Genomic DNA, 15,086 nt, shown 5'->3' with positions numbered 1-15,086 from the left:
TGTGTCAAGTTAAAATGAGTAATGGTTTCTTCCTTTCTGCTGTAGGCTCTAGTGGCTGATGTCGAGATGGGCAAGTTCATGAAACCCGGGAAGGTGGTGCTGGCCCTGGCCGGACACTGCTCCGGACGCAAAGTGGTCATTGTGAAGAATATTGATGAAGAATATTGATGATGATCAGACCATCCCTACAACCATGCTCTGGTGGCTGGAATTGACTGCTGTCCCCACAAAGTGACAGCTGCCATGGGCAAGAAGAAAATCACCAAGAGGTTGAAGATCAAGTCTTTTTTGAAAATTTATAACTATAATCACCACATGCCCACAAGGTACTCTGTGGATATCCCCTTGGACAAAACTGTCATCAACAAGGATGTCTTCAGAGACCTTGCCCTTAAATGCAAGGCCCGATGAGAGGCCAAGGTCAAGTTCGAGGAGAGGTACAAGACCGGCAAGAGCAAGTGGTTCTTCCAGAAGCTGCGGTTTTAGATCTGTTTTGTTTCAGTCATTAAAAATTCCAAAAAAAAAAAAAAAAAAAAAGAATAATGGTACATAATAAAAAAGTTACTATGTAAATTTAAAGAGAAAATTAATATATTTGATCACAGGGAGGGTGGTGGGGACAAGTTTGAAGAAATAAGTTCTCCTTTTGGAAAAAATTAAAATCTTAGATTGGATTTAAAAATATTCAGTAAAGAGGGCTCCTGGGTGCCTCAGTTGGTTAAGCATCTGACTTCTGATTTCAGCTCGGGTCTTGAACTCAGGGTTGTGAGTTCAAGCCCCATGTTGGGGGAACTTAAAAAAAGAAAAATATCCAATAAAGACACACTAAATAGACTAAATAATAAATAAAAAACAAAAGAGATATTGCATAGTACACTTAAGAGGCTTGATGTAATATACTGTATGTATATAAATATATACAATAAATAGTAAATACACTTTTTTTTTTCAAAGACACCTAGAATAGTCTTTGAAAACATTAGACTAAAAAGACAATTTAAGAAGTTCTAAGGAGAAAAAGAAAGATTTTATACAGATCACATTCTCTGACAACAATGCAATAAAAAATGATAAAAGTAGCAAAATTTGTCTAGATATGGCCTCTAAGGTAAGGGAAATCCAGTTGTCTGCTGATGGACACTTAGAAAATGGGACTACTTTCTAGCACCATACACAAAAATAAACTCAAAATGGATTAAAGACCTAAACGTGAGACCTAAAACCATAAAAATCCTAGAAGACAACACAGGCAGTGATTTCTCTGACATCAGCCATAGCAACATTGTTCTAGATATGGTTCCTAAGGCAAGGGAAATGAAAGCAAAAATAAACTATGGGGACTACATGAAAATAAAAAGCTTTTGCCACATCAAAGGAAACCATCAACAAAACAAAAAGAAAACCTACTAAATGGGAGAAGATATTTGCAAATGATACATCCAATAAGGGATTAATACCAAAATATATCAAGAATTTATACAACACCAAAAAACCCAACAACCCAATTAAAAAATGGGTGGAGGACCTGAATAGACATTTTTCCAAAGAAGACATCCATGGGCAAGAAGAAAATCACCAAGAGGTTGAAGATCAAGTCTTTTTTGAAAATTTATAACTATAATCACCACATGCCCACAAGGTACTCTGTGGATATCCACACAGACACATGAAAAGATGCTCAACATCACTCATCATCAAGGAAATGCAAATTAAACCACAATGATATATCATCTTACACCAGTTAGAAAGGCTAAATTCAAAATGACAAGAAATAACAAGTGTTGACAATGATGTAGAGAAAAGGGAACCCGCATGCTCTGTTGGTGGGAATGTAAATTGGTACAGACACTGTGGAAAACAGTATGGAGTTTCCTCAAAAAATTAAAAATAGAAATACTACATTAAGAATTCCACTCCTGGGTATTTTCCCAAAGAAAATGAAAACACTAATATGAAAAGATATATACACCCCTATGTTTATTTTAGCATTATTTACAGTAGCCAAGATATAGAAGCAACCTAAATGTCCATCAATACTTGAATGAAAAAAATGTGATATGTATACATATATACATAATGGAATATTATGCAGCCATAATAAGGATGAGATTTTGCTATTTGAGAACAACATGGAGGGTAGAGGGTATTATACTAACCGAAATAAGTGTGAGTGAGAAAGACAAATACCAGATGATTCCATTCATAAGTGGAATCTAAAAAAAAAAAATGAATAAACAAAAAGCAGAATCAAACCTATAAATATAGAGAACAAACTGGTGGTTGCCAGAGGGGAGGGGAGTAGAGTCTTGGTCAAAACAAGTAAAGGAGGGAGGGAGATAGAAGCCTTCAGTTATGGAATGAATAAATCATGGGATTAAAAGGCACAGCATAAGGAATAGAGTGAATGATATTGTAACAGTGATATAAGGTGGCAGATGGTAGCTACACTTGTGGTGAGCACAGCATAATGTATAAACCTGTCAAATCACCAAGTTGGTCACTGAAACTAATGTAACATTGTATGTCAACTATACTCAAATAAAAAAATAAAAGTTCAAGCCTGCCACTAGCAATTTAAAAATTAAAAACACTATTTATAAACCATTTAAAAATAAATAAAAATGAATGTGGCCAAAATGGTTCCCAATTGAAATTTTATAACTCTAACTGCTCAAAGGTAAAGAATTTAATCAACTAGAAAAATAACAAATTAAATATATATTATAGTAAATTAGAAGTAAAATAGTCATTAATAAATAAGTAAATATTCATTAAATAATTAGAAAATCAGAGAAATTACGTTTGCTCAATAACCAATGTGTGCTCTCAAAAAGATGAATGAAATAGAAAAAAGGAATCACTTTTGTAAGTCTATTTAATCAAAGAAAGGAGACTATGGAAATTAACATAAATGAAAATATCATAGTAATAAGAGGAATATTAAAAATATCATCTGACTCCTTGCTGCCCATAATAGAAAGCTAGATGGAAAGAAAATATAAGAAACAAATGATTTAATAAAAAGGTGCCAAGTCTTGTAAATTAAAAGAAAAATTAAAACTGGTTTCTCTTTCTCAGTGTCTTCAGATAGTGAATGAGTCCAAAATTAAGAAATGGGCTTCTGTTCAAAGATCAAAATCAAAGCACCAAAGAGAAAACATGTTGTAAAGACAAAGCCTTTGTGAAGACCCCAATAAGATTTGAGATATTTTCTCACAGATCCTTCCAAATAGGTACAAGGTCCTGTAAGTGTCTTAAGGAAACACCTTGCACACCCTCACTGGTAAACATTAGGGCTTCTGAGAGTGTTAGAGATGTTGTTCTTCCTGCAGGTTCACAGAGATCCCTGAAAAAGATTATTTATTTCAAAGAGATTGTGAGTGGATTATAATGGAGTCCATTACAAACACACACACAAAAACCTGTGAAGGTTTTTTTTTTAAAGAATTATGCCAGCTTAGACTGAAAGGAACAGGGACAATACAAAAGGGGAAAGCTTTGGGTTCTTAACTTCCATGGGCAGGAAATGGACCTAAAACCCTATTCTACTGCATATATGGGGTAAATTAAATGGAAAAGAAAGGGTAAATACAAAAGCCTTGATGGCAAAGCCAAGAGCCACATTAAATAACTCCCAGACAGTAGGAGCTCCAGTCAGGGAACTGGCAATATGTGCAGGCTGAATTTCAGAATTGCTATGGATCATTGATTCCTCTGAGTCTCAGACTTTTAACCTTTTTGAGTGGAAGTGTGACTAATGATTATCTTATGCCTGTCTTACCATTACATGTTGGATGTGTGGGTAGGGTAGATAATTTGTCTCTTTATTTCAAAAATCCTTAATTGAGTGGAAGTGTACTCGAGGAGTACCTGAGGAACTGGTATTTGAGCATCTTTCATACTTCAGCTTGATTTACTTGACAAGATCCTGGATTTTGAGCTTGTTGTAATAAGATGATGTTTCTGGGTCTTGGGAAAGGGATGAGTATTTTTTCCATGTGGGAGGGATGTAAACTGTGGCTAGAAAGTGTACTGTGGCAAGTTGTATTTTCTCCAAATGGCCATTATTGCCAATTGTATTATGTATTGTGTTGTATTGTATATCATATATTATATCGTATTATATTATAATGCACTACATTGTGATGAGATGTGATATTACATCATATTGTGTTATACTGTGATGTGATGTTATATTATATCCTATCACACAAGACCTTCTCGTGGAGTGATACTGATATTCTTCTCATCAAGATTGAGGTGGAGGGGTCTACATTATTACCCCTTTAATCTGGGTAGGTCTTTGACTCTGGTTGCAGTGACACTATGTGACTTCCATGGTCATGTCATAAAGTCTGATAAGGCTTCTTCATAGTTCCTGTTGGAATACTTATTCTTGTATTACCATGCTGTGAGCAAGCCCAGGCCACAGGGAGAGAAACGAGAAAGAATGCCCTACTGACATGAGAAATGAATTGTTTATGTGAAGAAAGTTTAGAAAGTAGACCAAGCATAGTATGTTTAGGGGGCATTATCATAAAGAAAGAATATATAGTACCTGATATTTTCAATGTATGTGAATATACTTTATTACATAAGCAGTTATGGGATTTCAATATCGTGAATAAGAATAATGGGTCAATAAATATACTTGAATTCAGTTATTCAATGGTAATTCAAATTACACAGCCCAAGACCAGGGGCTTATAGTTGTTTTCTTCCAGTGTAGGTAACAGAATCATATTCCTCTCCCTCTAAATTGAGCCTCTATTTTGAGCCTCCTCAGCACCTTTTTTCCCCAGCTTATACCATCTATTTTTAGCGTAGTGCTAACACAACCTCCCAGTAAGTACACAAATAAATAAATGTTGATGGAAGGATGAATGAACCTCACTAGAACATTGACAGGTGCTCTCCTAGGTGCTAGGATTACACCCTTAAATAGCCAATGATTATTATCCATGAGAAAATGCATTTTAAACTTTTTAAAAAAGATTTTATTTATTTATTTAACAGAGAGAGACACAGGAGAGAGGGAACACAAGCAGGGGGGGAGAGGGAGAGGGAGAAGCAGGCTTCCCGCAGAGCAGGGAGCCCCATGCGGGGCTTGATACAGGACTCTGGAACCATGATCTGAGCTGAAGGCAGATGCTTAACGACTGAGCCACCCAGGTGCCCAAGAGAAAATGCATTTTAGTAGACTGCATCAAAACATCCTATTCTTTCTGTTGAATCTATTTTGGGTATTTTGTATTTTTCTGGATTGATTTTTTTAATCTCTTTCAACTCTTTTCTTAACATTATTTCAACAATTCATGACAACACAGTTTTCTTACCAAAAAAAAATCTCTTAAGAGGGACAGGCAAAGATTTCTTCTAAATCAACTTTATAAACTTAGGCAAAGATAATTCACTTCCTCCACACAAATATACATAGCTATTGGATGATAAATACCTTATGTATTTTATATTTTCATACAAATGAAATCTCTTTTTAAAAAGTATCTATTTCAGGGCGCCTGGGTGGCTTAGTCGGTTAAGCGACTGCCTTTGGCTCAGGTCATGATCCCAGGGTCCTGGGATCGAGTCCTGCATCGGGCTCCCCCTGCTCTGCAGGGAGCCTGCTTCTCCCTCTGCCTCTGCCTGCCACTCACCCTGCTTGTGCTCTCTCTCTCTGTCAAATAAATAAATAAAATCTTTAAAAAAAAAAGTATCTATTTCAATAAATAAATCTTAAAAAAGGGGGTGCTGCCTGGGTGGCTCAGTCGGTTAAGCGAGGGACTGATGATTTGGTTCAGGTCATGATCTCATGGGTCCTGGGATGGAGCCCTGCCTTGGGCTTCATGCTCAGCAGGGAGTCTGCTTGGGATTCTCTCTCTCCCTCTCCCCCTCCCCCCACGTGCACGCACGCATTCTCTATCTAAAATAAATAAATAAATAAATAAATAAATAAATAAATAAATATTTTAAAATAAAGTATTTCATTATAGCCAAAAATAAGTAAATGAATGATATAATCATTAAAGTTTATTAAAAATAATTCTTTATGACACACCATAAGAAGTGAAAATATTACCACAAAAAAGATTATAAGATTTTAGCCTTATGCTGATTAAGCTCTGTATATTAGTGAAATACTTTTATTTTAACTCATACCATATTGAAATGGTCAAGAAATGGAAACCCAAATATAAGGGAAAATGCTTTATTTTTATGGCTTTTAATTGAAGCAATTCTAGAATATAATAATTTATCTTCATATGAAGCATGACTTAGAAAGTTATAGAAGTGAAAAATCTTTCAAAATAACAAAATAAGTAGACTCTGTATAAACATAATAGGGACATAATCTCCTCAGAGTGGGTGGACTTTAAGTATGTACTTTCCCCATGGCAAAATACCATGGCTTTGTTTTTTGCAGGAAACACAAAATAAAAAATGTTCAATAAATTGTTTTAAAATGTGTTTTCATGTTGTAGAATGACAAAACAGATTAATAATTTCACTAGGACAGAGTAATAGGCTGTGTTATGAATTTAATCATAAACAGAGTCAGTACAGTCTAGCTGCTAAGGCCCAGGTGCTGGAGCCAGACTTCTTAGATTCTAGTTCTGGCTCTGCCAGGTACCAGCTGAGGATTTTGGGTAAGTTATTAAACCTCTCTGTATATGGGATAACGACATGACCTGTACTAGAAGGTGGTCATGAAGATTCAATGGGTTAATAATATACGTAAAACCCTTAAAACGGTTGTAACACATCAAAAGTGCCATTAAGAATAGATTTTTTTTTTGCTTATGCTTATTGTAATTTATTGAAACAAAATATAAGTACCATCCATTTGGCACATAGAAATCTCATTTATATACATCCTCCAGAAAGATGTTAAGAGTTTTGTACATAAGGATTTTCTTTTTAAATTTGTAATGCTTTTCCCCAGCTGTAGCTACAACTATCCCTGTCTCTGTCTCTTTCTGTCTCTGTCTTTGTCTCTGTATTTCTTTCTCTCTGTCTCTCTCAACAGGGAGATGTGCTATAATATCCATTTGTCTTTTAATTTATTATGGCCATGTATTCTCCATAGCCTCACATCTAAATATTTGTAGATGACCTTTAACTTGGTCTGCAATATTTGCTGGAAATGTTTTCTTAATTTGTTTTTTTTTTTACTACTTTATAATACCCTTGACATACAGATATTTTACAACTATGATTTTCCTCTCCCTACAGCCCGTAACAACCACCATCCTACTTTCCGTCTTCATAATTTTGACTATTTTAGGTAACTCATGTAAGTGGAATCATACAGTATTTGTCTTTTTGTAACTGGCTTATTTCAATTTCCTTTCTAAGGCTGAAGAATATTCCATTGTGTGTATATATCACATTTTGCTTATCCATTCTGTCAATGGACACTTGGCATTGCTTCCATGTTTTAGCTGTTGTGAATAATGCTGCTATGAACACAGGTATACAGATATCTCCTCAAGACTCTGCTTGTGGTTCTTTTGGATATATACTCAGAAGTAGAATTGCTGGATCATATGGTAATTCTGTTTTTAATTTTTTGAAGAACCACCATACTGTTTTCCACAGTGGCTGTATCATTTTACACTCCCACAACAGTGCACAGGATACTTGAAAATATACTGCTCGAAGGTCATTTCTCATTGCTCCTTGAAACCTCTACTCCCACACACCTGTTCTTTCTCCTGTATTGTATATTGTCCTTGACACACAAATAAGAAATCCAAGAACCACATATATAACTTCTTAACTTTTCATCACATTTGCCAATACTTCATCTCCATTTCCTCTTCTGCCTTGGTGCAGGACCTCCTTATTTCTCACCTGAATTTCTTCAGTGGACTTCTTATATGTCTCCTACCTTTAGTTTCCCCTTTATCTAATCCCTACATGGTAGAGTAAGCAGCAGCATATGTCAACTTAATGCCCTCCCTTTCCCATCCTCCAATATAATTTCCCAATTATAACATCTTCCTACCATGTCCTTAGGCAGAGCATTGAGAATGGAAACAGCAACTCCCCGATAAACTGATAGTCTCTAATACATGGCTCATGTTGTACAAGAATTCAGTACTAGATTGTGTCAGTCATGAAATGGTGGACATATTCATTATTTTAATCTTGAAGACAACTTATGACTACATTTTTTCAGTGCAAAAGAATATGAAGAAAAACGATATTTAAAAATCAGTTCTGTAAATATGATTGGAATACATTTCAGATAATTTGGGGAAGAGAGGGATATTTGTAACCTGGAATGTTCACTATGATTCGCTTCCTCTCTACATGCCATGGGAAACCCTATTTGCTTTTAGAGTAGTCTTTCTAAAATACAAATTTAATAATGCTGCTCATTTGCTTTGAAATCTTTCAGTGGCTTCCCATTGTCCCTAGGACAAGATCGCAACTGCATATGACAACAAGGAAAGCGCTTCAGGACCAGGCCCCCACTTCTCACTCCATTCTCATTTCTTTCATTTTACCGTGTTCGGTGAGCATTAACTCTTTTACACCTTTTGCAAGTCTCTGAATGATATTTGTTTTTTTTTTTTTTAAACTCTGCTCTGGTCTGCCTTGTCACTGTTCTGGTTTTCCTTGTTTACTTGTCTTTTAATCTTACCCAGAGAGTCCCTTCTTCTACAAGTGTCTCCCGAGTGCCTCATAGGCTGGAATTGGTGTAGCAGATGAGCACAGTCAGTTTGGGGATTGAATACCATTTCTACTATTAATATGGAACGTTAGTTTTCTAATCTCTAAAATTTGCATGTAATTGTCCAATTCAGGTCACTGGAAATTTGCCCCTAGGCAAATACCTGCTTTTGGTAAATACTAGGTACTTTTACAAAGAATGTGTGAATCAAGGGGTTCTATGTAGATTTGGAGATTTTTGAGTATTCTTTTAGCATTTAATTCATTCTCCCCCTCAAAGTATTGAAAGTTTGTGAAAAACCCTATAGACTCCCAAGAAAGGTATTAACATCATACTCTAGGGAACAAATCCTCTTTGCTCATATGGAAACGATCTCCTCCTGACCTCTTTATTTACGGATACCTAATAAGGCTACATCAAATCTGAGGCTGCTCTTTGTAAACGGGCTGATTTTAATCCATTTGGCTGCAGACACAACCTAAAGTGTTTTTATGGCTCACAGTGAGCTGTTTTTACTGAGTTCTTACACAACACAAGCCATGTAATAGGTACTATCAGTTCATCAGTGGTTGCTGCTACATTCATGTTTTTGTTGTTGTTATCATTATTATTGCTTTTTGGTGCACATCATGGATGAGTTCTATTATGAACTATAATTTTTACTCCTGAACGTTTAAAAAATAATGCTTACAGTGATGGAGTTTGGACTCTAGTTCAGACTGCAGAGGGTCAAAATTCCATTCTGCCACTTACTAGCCTTTGACTGCACACAAATTACTTTTATTTTTTAAGAATCCATTTCCCATTATATAAAATAGAGATCATAACAGGATAGTTGGGAAGATTAAATAATATTGTTCATATTAAATATTTAGTCCAGTGCAAGTTAGAGTGATCAGCAATTAATAACAAACTATTGTTTTATTATTAAATATAAAATCATTTTCCCTCACTTAACTTACCTTATATACTTAACTAATGCACAACATCAAAATGAGAATTAAATGACAAGTTTATCTCCATTTTTCTTGAGATCCAGACATCACCATCTAAATAGAGGTTATGTTGGTTATTATTGTTATTTTTTAAATATATTGTATTTACTTATTTATTTGACAGAGAGAGAGAGCACACAAGCAGGGGGAGGAGGAGAGGGAGAGGCAAACTCCCTGCTCAGCAGAGAGCAGGATGCCAGGGTGAATCCCAGGACTCTGGGATCATGACCTGAGCCAAAGGCAGATGCTTAATCCACTGAACCACCCAGGCACCTCAATTTCGGTTGTTATTGTTAAATGGTATGTTGTTACTTGAAAACTATTCAACTTGACTTAGAAATACATTTAATTCTCATTTAACTTTTATTCCAGATTCAGGCATATATGTTTCATTTAAAATGAACAGCTAGACAATGATTACTTCTGGTAGATTTTAAAAAGAATTTCTCATAAAGAAAGAACAAAATAATGGCTGAACATCTGGTAAAATTCTAAGCCTACAAACATATAAACTTTTTTTTTTTCCTACAGGGAACTATAAAATTGTCACACACCCTCAACCCTCCTATATTTCAGGCATAACATATCAGTAACTTTCTTAAAATCTATTGCATTAAGGACAGAGTAAGTGAATAATAATGTACACAATGGAATAAAAAAAAAAAAAAAAGAAAGGAAAACACTAGGCTTTTCTTTTTCATTAGGATTCCCACCCCTACCCCAAACAAGTTCACCCTTTTATGCTTCTAGAAAATCATGAAGACATGGGTTAAGATTTGGGGATCACATATCCTTAGTCCTGTTTGGAGAAGAAAACATAATAAGGAATTGTGGGTAAGGAATATATAATCTATAAAGAAGTCCTTCTAGAAGCAGGGGTATCCCAAGAATTATAACCTGTAAAACCTGGTTTGTGGATTACATTCAGTAGGGAAAGTCTAAATAAAATCAATATAAAAAGTTCTTTGAGAATTTTATTATTTTGGCAAATTTCTTGTTTTTATCATTTGTTTATGTTAATCATTAAAGTTTTACTTTCAAACTCAGCACTGTGAGTGGTCATGTTGCAGATGCATCCGGCATAAGGATGGTAGAAGCAGAATGCTTTTTCTTTTTTTTTTTTTTAAAGATTTTATTTATTTACTTGAGAGAGAGAATGAGAGAGAGAGCATGAGAGGGGTGAGGGTCAGAGGGAGAAGCAGACTCCCTGCTGAGCAGGGAGCCTGATGCGGGACTCGATCCCGGGACTCCAGGATCATGACCTGAGCCGAAGGCAGTTGCTTAACCAACTGAGCCACCCAGGCGCCCCCAGAATGCTTTTTCATTGAAAAATGGATATCAGCTGTGTGTTGGTATCAGGAATCCAGTACCAACATCCAAAATTTACTTTTCCCCTTTCTCCCTCTTTGCCTCCTTTATGTCTTCCAACTCTGTTTTAATGCCCTTGTTTCCAACTACCTCTGGGACCCACACATCATTCACTTTCACTTTTGCCTCTGCAGTATAGATTCTCTATCTCAGGCACAGTCCTTGCTAGATCTATAAATGTACTAACATCTCTCACATTTCTTCCCTCTGCCTTCTGCTCAACCACCTTCATCTCTTACATTTTGGTTTAAATACCTTGGTAAAGTAGTACATAAACTCTGTCTCTGCTTTTTTACTTCTCATTTATACCTCACACCATTAGAATTTAATATCTTTTCTCATCTTGTTACTGAAATTGTTCTCTCAGAGGTAAGAGATCTTAAATATAATAATTAGTTAACTCATTATAATATAGTTAGTAGGTGCATTCATCTCTGTGGCCAGTTGTAAACTACTTGAGTCCAGGAACTGTGTCTTTTCTTTAGTTTTGCAGCTCAGACACCTAGAACAGTATTTGGTAAGTGATAAACACTTAATAAATATTTATTGAATTAAATATTCAAACTTCTTCATAAAAAAAATTCTGACACCCTGGAAAGAAAAACAAAACTGAAATGATCTTTTTAAAATCCTCAACAGATCCTGTGGAATAAGTACCATTATCTCCATTTAGTTAGGGAGTGAAGAAACTTATTAGGAATAAATTAGTATTTCTTGAGTGCATTTTTGCAGGCATTACATTATGGGATTAACATACACAGTCTCATTTATCCTCTCAACAATCCCAGGTACTCAGAATTATGATTTTCATTTTTACCATTAGAAACTTAAGACGCAGTTTAATGTGCTTAAGATTGTACAAGTTGTGAGCAGGCACAGTAGGATTCAAGCCCACATTTGACTGATTATCTGAAGTTGGTGTTCTTTCTACTCTTTTTTTCAAACATGTTTAATATCATATGTCAGCAGCCTTCCAACTTGAGCATGAGTACTCCTGGGGTCTCTAAAGACTTTCCAAGGGATTCATTGGCATGGAGACTTTTAGGTACTCAATTTCTAGTCAGGGTTTTATATGGGTTCTACTTTCTACCTTTCACATCTACCATTCTTCCACTTTAAAAGAAAAGCTATCCTAATCCCTAATGTTGCCATGGAAGATTGTCCCAGGGAGTTAAAAAAAAAAAAAGCAACTTCATGGTGACCAAAAAACAGTTGAAAATATCAGTGTCTGGGAAGTCTTCTTTACCAGGGTACCATCTGTATCTCAGTTACATCTTTTTCATGGAAGAGGAGTTAAAAAGTTATAAGTAAAAGAAAAACAAATTAAATTAATAATTTATAAAAGTTAAAATTTGTAACATAAAATAATATTCTATATTTTCAATATTTTTCCCACTTGTAGGCATTTTTTCTTAACATGGGCAAAATTCTTTTTTTGGGCAGAAGACATGAACAGACATTTTTCCAAAGAAAACATGGGCAAAATTCTTCTGTCACTGTCACTCCTCACCACTTTTGTTGTTTATTCATATTACATTTTGATTAATTTAATATAGTGTGTGCCATGTAAGACTCAGTAACAGTGATTAACACCTTTGGTAAGCCACACCCTGAAGTGCCTGAATACTTTCTCTTCTTTTTTTCTATTTTCACAAAGTCCTTACCCATTCTAGCACCAAGTAATATCTATTCATGAGTGCATCAACCAGTTGGAAAAAAGTTCCATCCACATTACTAAACAATGTATTCCTCAAAACATACTTTTATTGTAATAACTATCAACATTTGGAGTATATTTATATTGTTTTGGTCAATTATATGCAAATACTATTTGAAGAAACTTTTATTTTTTTTATTATGTTATGTTAATCACCATACATTACATCATTAGTTTTTGATGTAGTGTTCCATGATTCATTGTTTGCGTATAAGTCAATCAGAGAAAGACATGTATCATATGACCTCACTGATATGAGGATTTCTTAATCTCAGGAAACAAACTGAGGGTTGCTGGAGTGGCGGTGGGGTGGGAGGGATGGGGTGGCTGGGTGATAGACACTGGGGAGGGTATGTGCTATGGTGAGCGCTGTGAATTGTGCAAGACTGTTGAATCACAGATCTGTACCTCTGAAACAAATAATGCAATATATGTTAAGAAAAACAAAAAGAAGAAGAAGGTAGCAGGAGGGGAAGAATGAAGGGGGGGAAATCAGAGGGGGAGACGAACCATGAGAGACGATGGACTCTGAAAAACAAACTGAGGGTTCTAGAGGGGAGGGGGTTGGGAGGATGGGTTAGCCTGGTGATGGGTATTAAAGAGGGCACGTTCTGCATGAAGAAACTGTTTTAATGCTTAGACCCTGAAGTGACAGAAAGTTAAATAAAAAGAGTTCAAATATATTTATATATATTTGTTATAGCAAAATATGTTAGGGTGATTTTAAGGATAACAATATATCAAAATAGGATATAATTATGTAGGGGAAATAGAATGGAAATATAAATTCAAAGAGAAAAGGGAAGAAGTCAAACAGTAACTTAAAACAATTTGCTCATGTATTTTATTTATTTAGTTATTTATTTATTTTAGAGAAAGGGAGAGAGAGTACACGCACGAGCTGGGGGGAGGGGCAAAGGGAGCTGGAGGGGCGGAGAATCTCAAGCTGACTCCACACTGAGCAGAGCCTGACACAGGACTCGATCTCACGACCCTGAGATCATGACTAGAGCCAAAACCAAGAGACCACTGAACCCACTGAGCCACCCAGACACCCCTGCTCGTGTCTTTTAAAAATGAATAATGATTGGTATTAAAACACTACAATATATGTTATACTGGATAAATTAAAGTGGTGAAGGAGTTTTATTTTTAAATATATGATTTAAACTGCATCAGAAATCACCACATTTATAACTACTTAAACTTTGGAAACTTGGTTCACTTATAAATGTTCCAGGGGGTAGAAGTGTTTTTAGAATTCCTTTAGGAGACATGCGAGCCAAAATTTTCAGACAACTTTGTAAAAGTTATAGGATGTGGTAGGGAGTGCCCTAAATGTATACAGAAAACTCCAGAGTCCCTGGCAGCTTCTACCTTCCCAGAGGACTCACTAATTCTATGAATTTGGGCAAGTTACTTTACTTTTCTGGGTCTCCCTTTCCTCACCTCCAATGTGGGTATAATCACGTCCACCATACAGGTGGTTAGAAGAAGAAGGGAGTTTATATAATGCAGTTAGCACAGTCTTGGCTCACAGAAAGCTCTCAATAAAAAAAACCATAGTACTTTTTTATTGATATTCTTGTTATTGTTACATTTTAATGACCAGGCACTAATGGCCCTGATATCAATTTGCCGTGGATTTGCCAGCACTTAGGAAGGGTGGATCTGTGTCAGCTCTCATATCCAAATTTCCTTCACTTAGTGAGGGCACAAATGTTCACATTTTGCTTCAGTGTGAATCTGTTTCTTGTTTAAATAATTTGTCTGGCCTTTCCTGTAACTGCCTCTCCAGTACTCTTCCTTCCCCTCCCCAAATATTGGCCCCAGGCCCACTCAAAGGTTTCTCTCTTCACTTTTGCCCAAAACTGCTGGTCTCAGCATGAACTCCTCTACCTCGTTGACTTCCTTTACCCCTCCCCACGCCCTGTCCCGCTGCCCACCAAAACAGTTTAGCCTTCTTCCAACTCTCACCCCAGGGGGCCAGGAGAGCCCCCATTCCATCTTAAGCAAACTCCTAATTCTTCTGGAGAAACTCTATGCAAAATTATTTTGAGATTAGATGTTATGCATCATATCATTTTAATTAGTTAACATGTTAAAATTGTCAAAAGGAAGTGCTGATAGGCCGAGTTTAAGTTGTTTCCCAACAAAAATGTATTATGTCAGTGAAACGGCAGGAAACCAGAAGAGGTTATTGTGCACTGAATTAACTTTTGACAACTTTAGTTGTGAGCTGCATATTACACTCAGTTATGTGGTAAGCAGTAACGTCCAGAAATATGCTAAGGAACTGGTTGAGAAGGAATCTTGATTTTCTTTTTTT

At 35.8% G+C, this 15,086-nt stretch overlaps 1 pseudogene; it reads left to right on the top strand.

Moving 5' to 3' along the window:
• The window catches only part of LOC118001402, a 77,982-nt pseudogene extending 77,496 nt beyond the window's left edge, over positions 1–486 (top strand).
• Positions 487–15,086: the final 14,600 nt, after the last annotated feature.

Source organism: Mirounga leonina, unplaced genomic scaffold (assembly GCF_011800145.1).
Source record: "Mirounga leonina isolate KUSES-001 unplaced genomic scaffold, KU_Mleo_1.0 Mir_53, whole genome shotgun sequence".
NCBI classification, from domain to species: domain Eukaryota; kingdom Metazoa; phylum Chordata; class Mammalia; order Carnivora; family Phocidae; genus Mirounga; species Mirounga leonina.
This window is presented reverse-complemented; position numbering and strand designations above follow the sequence as displayed.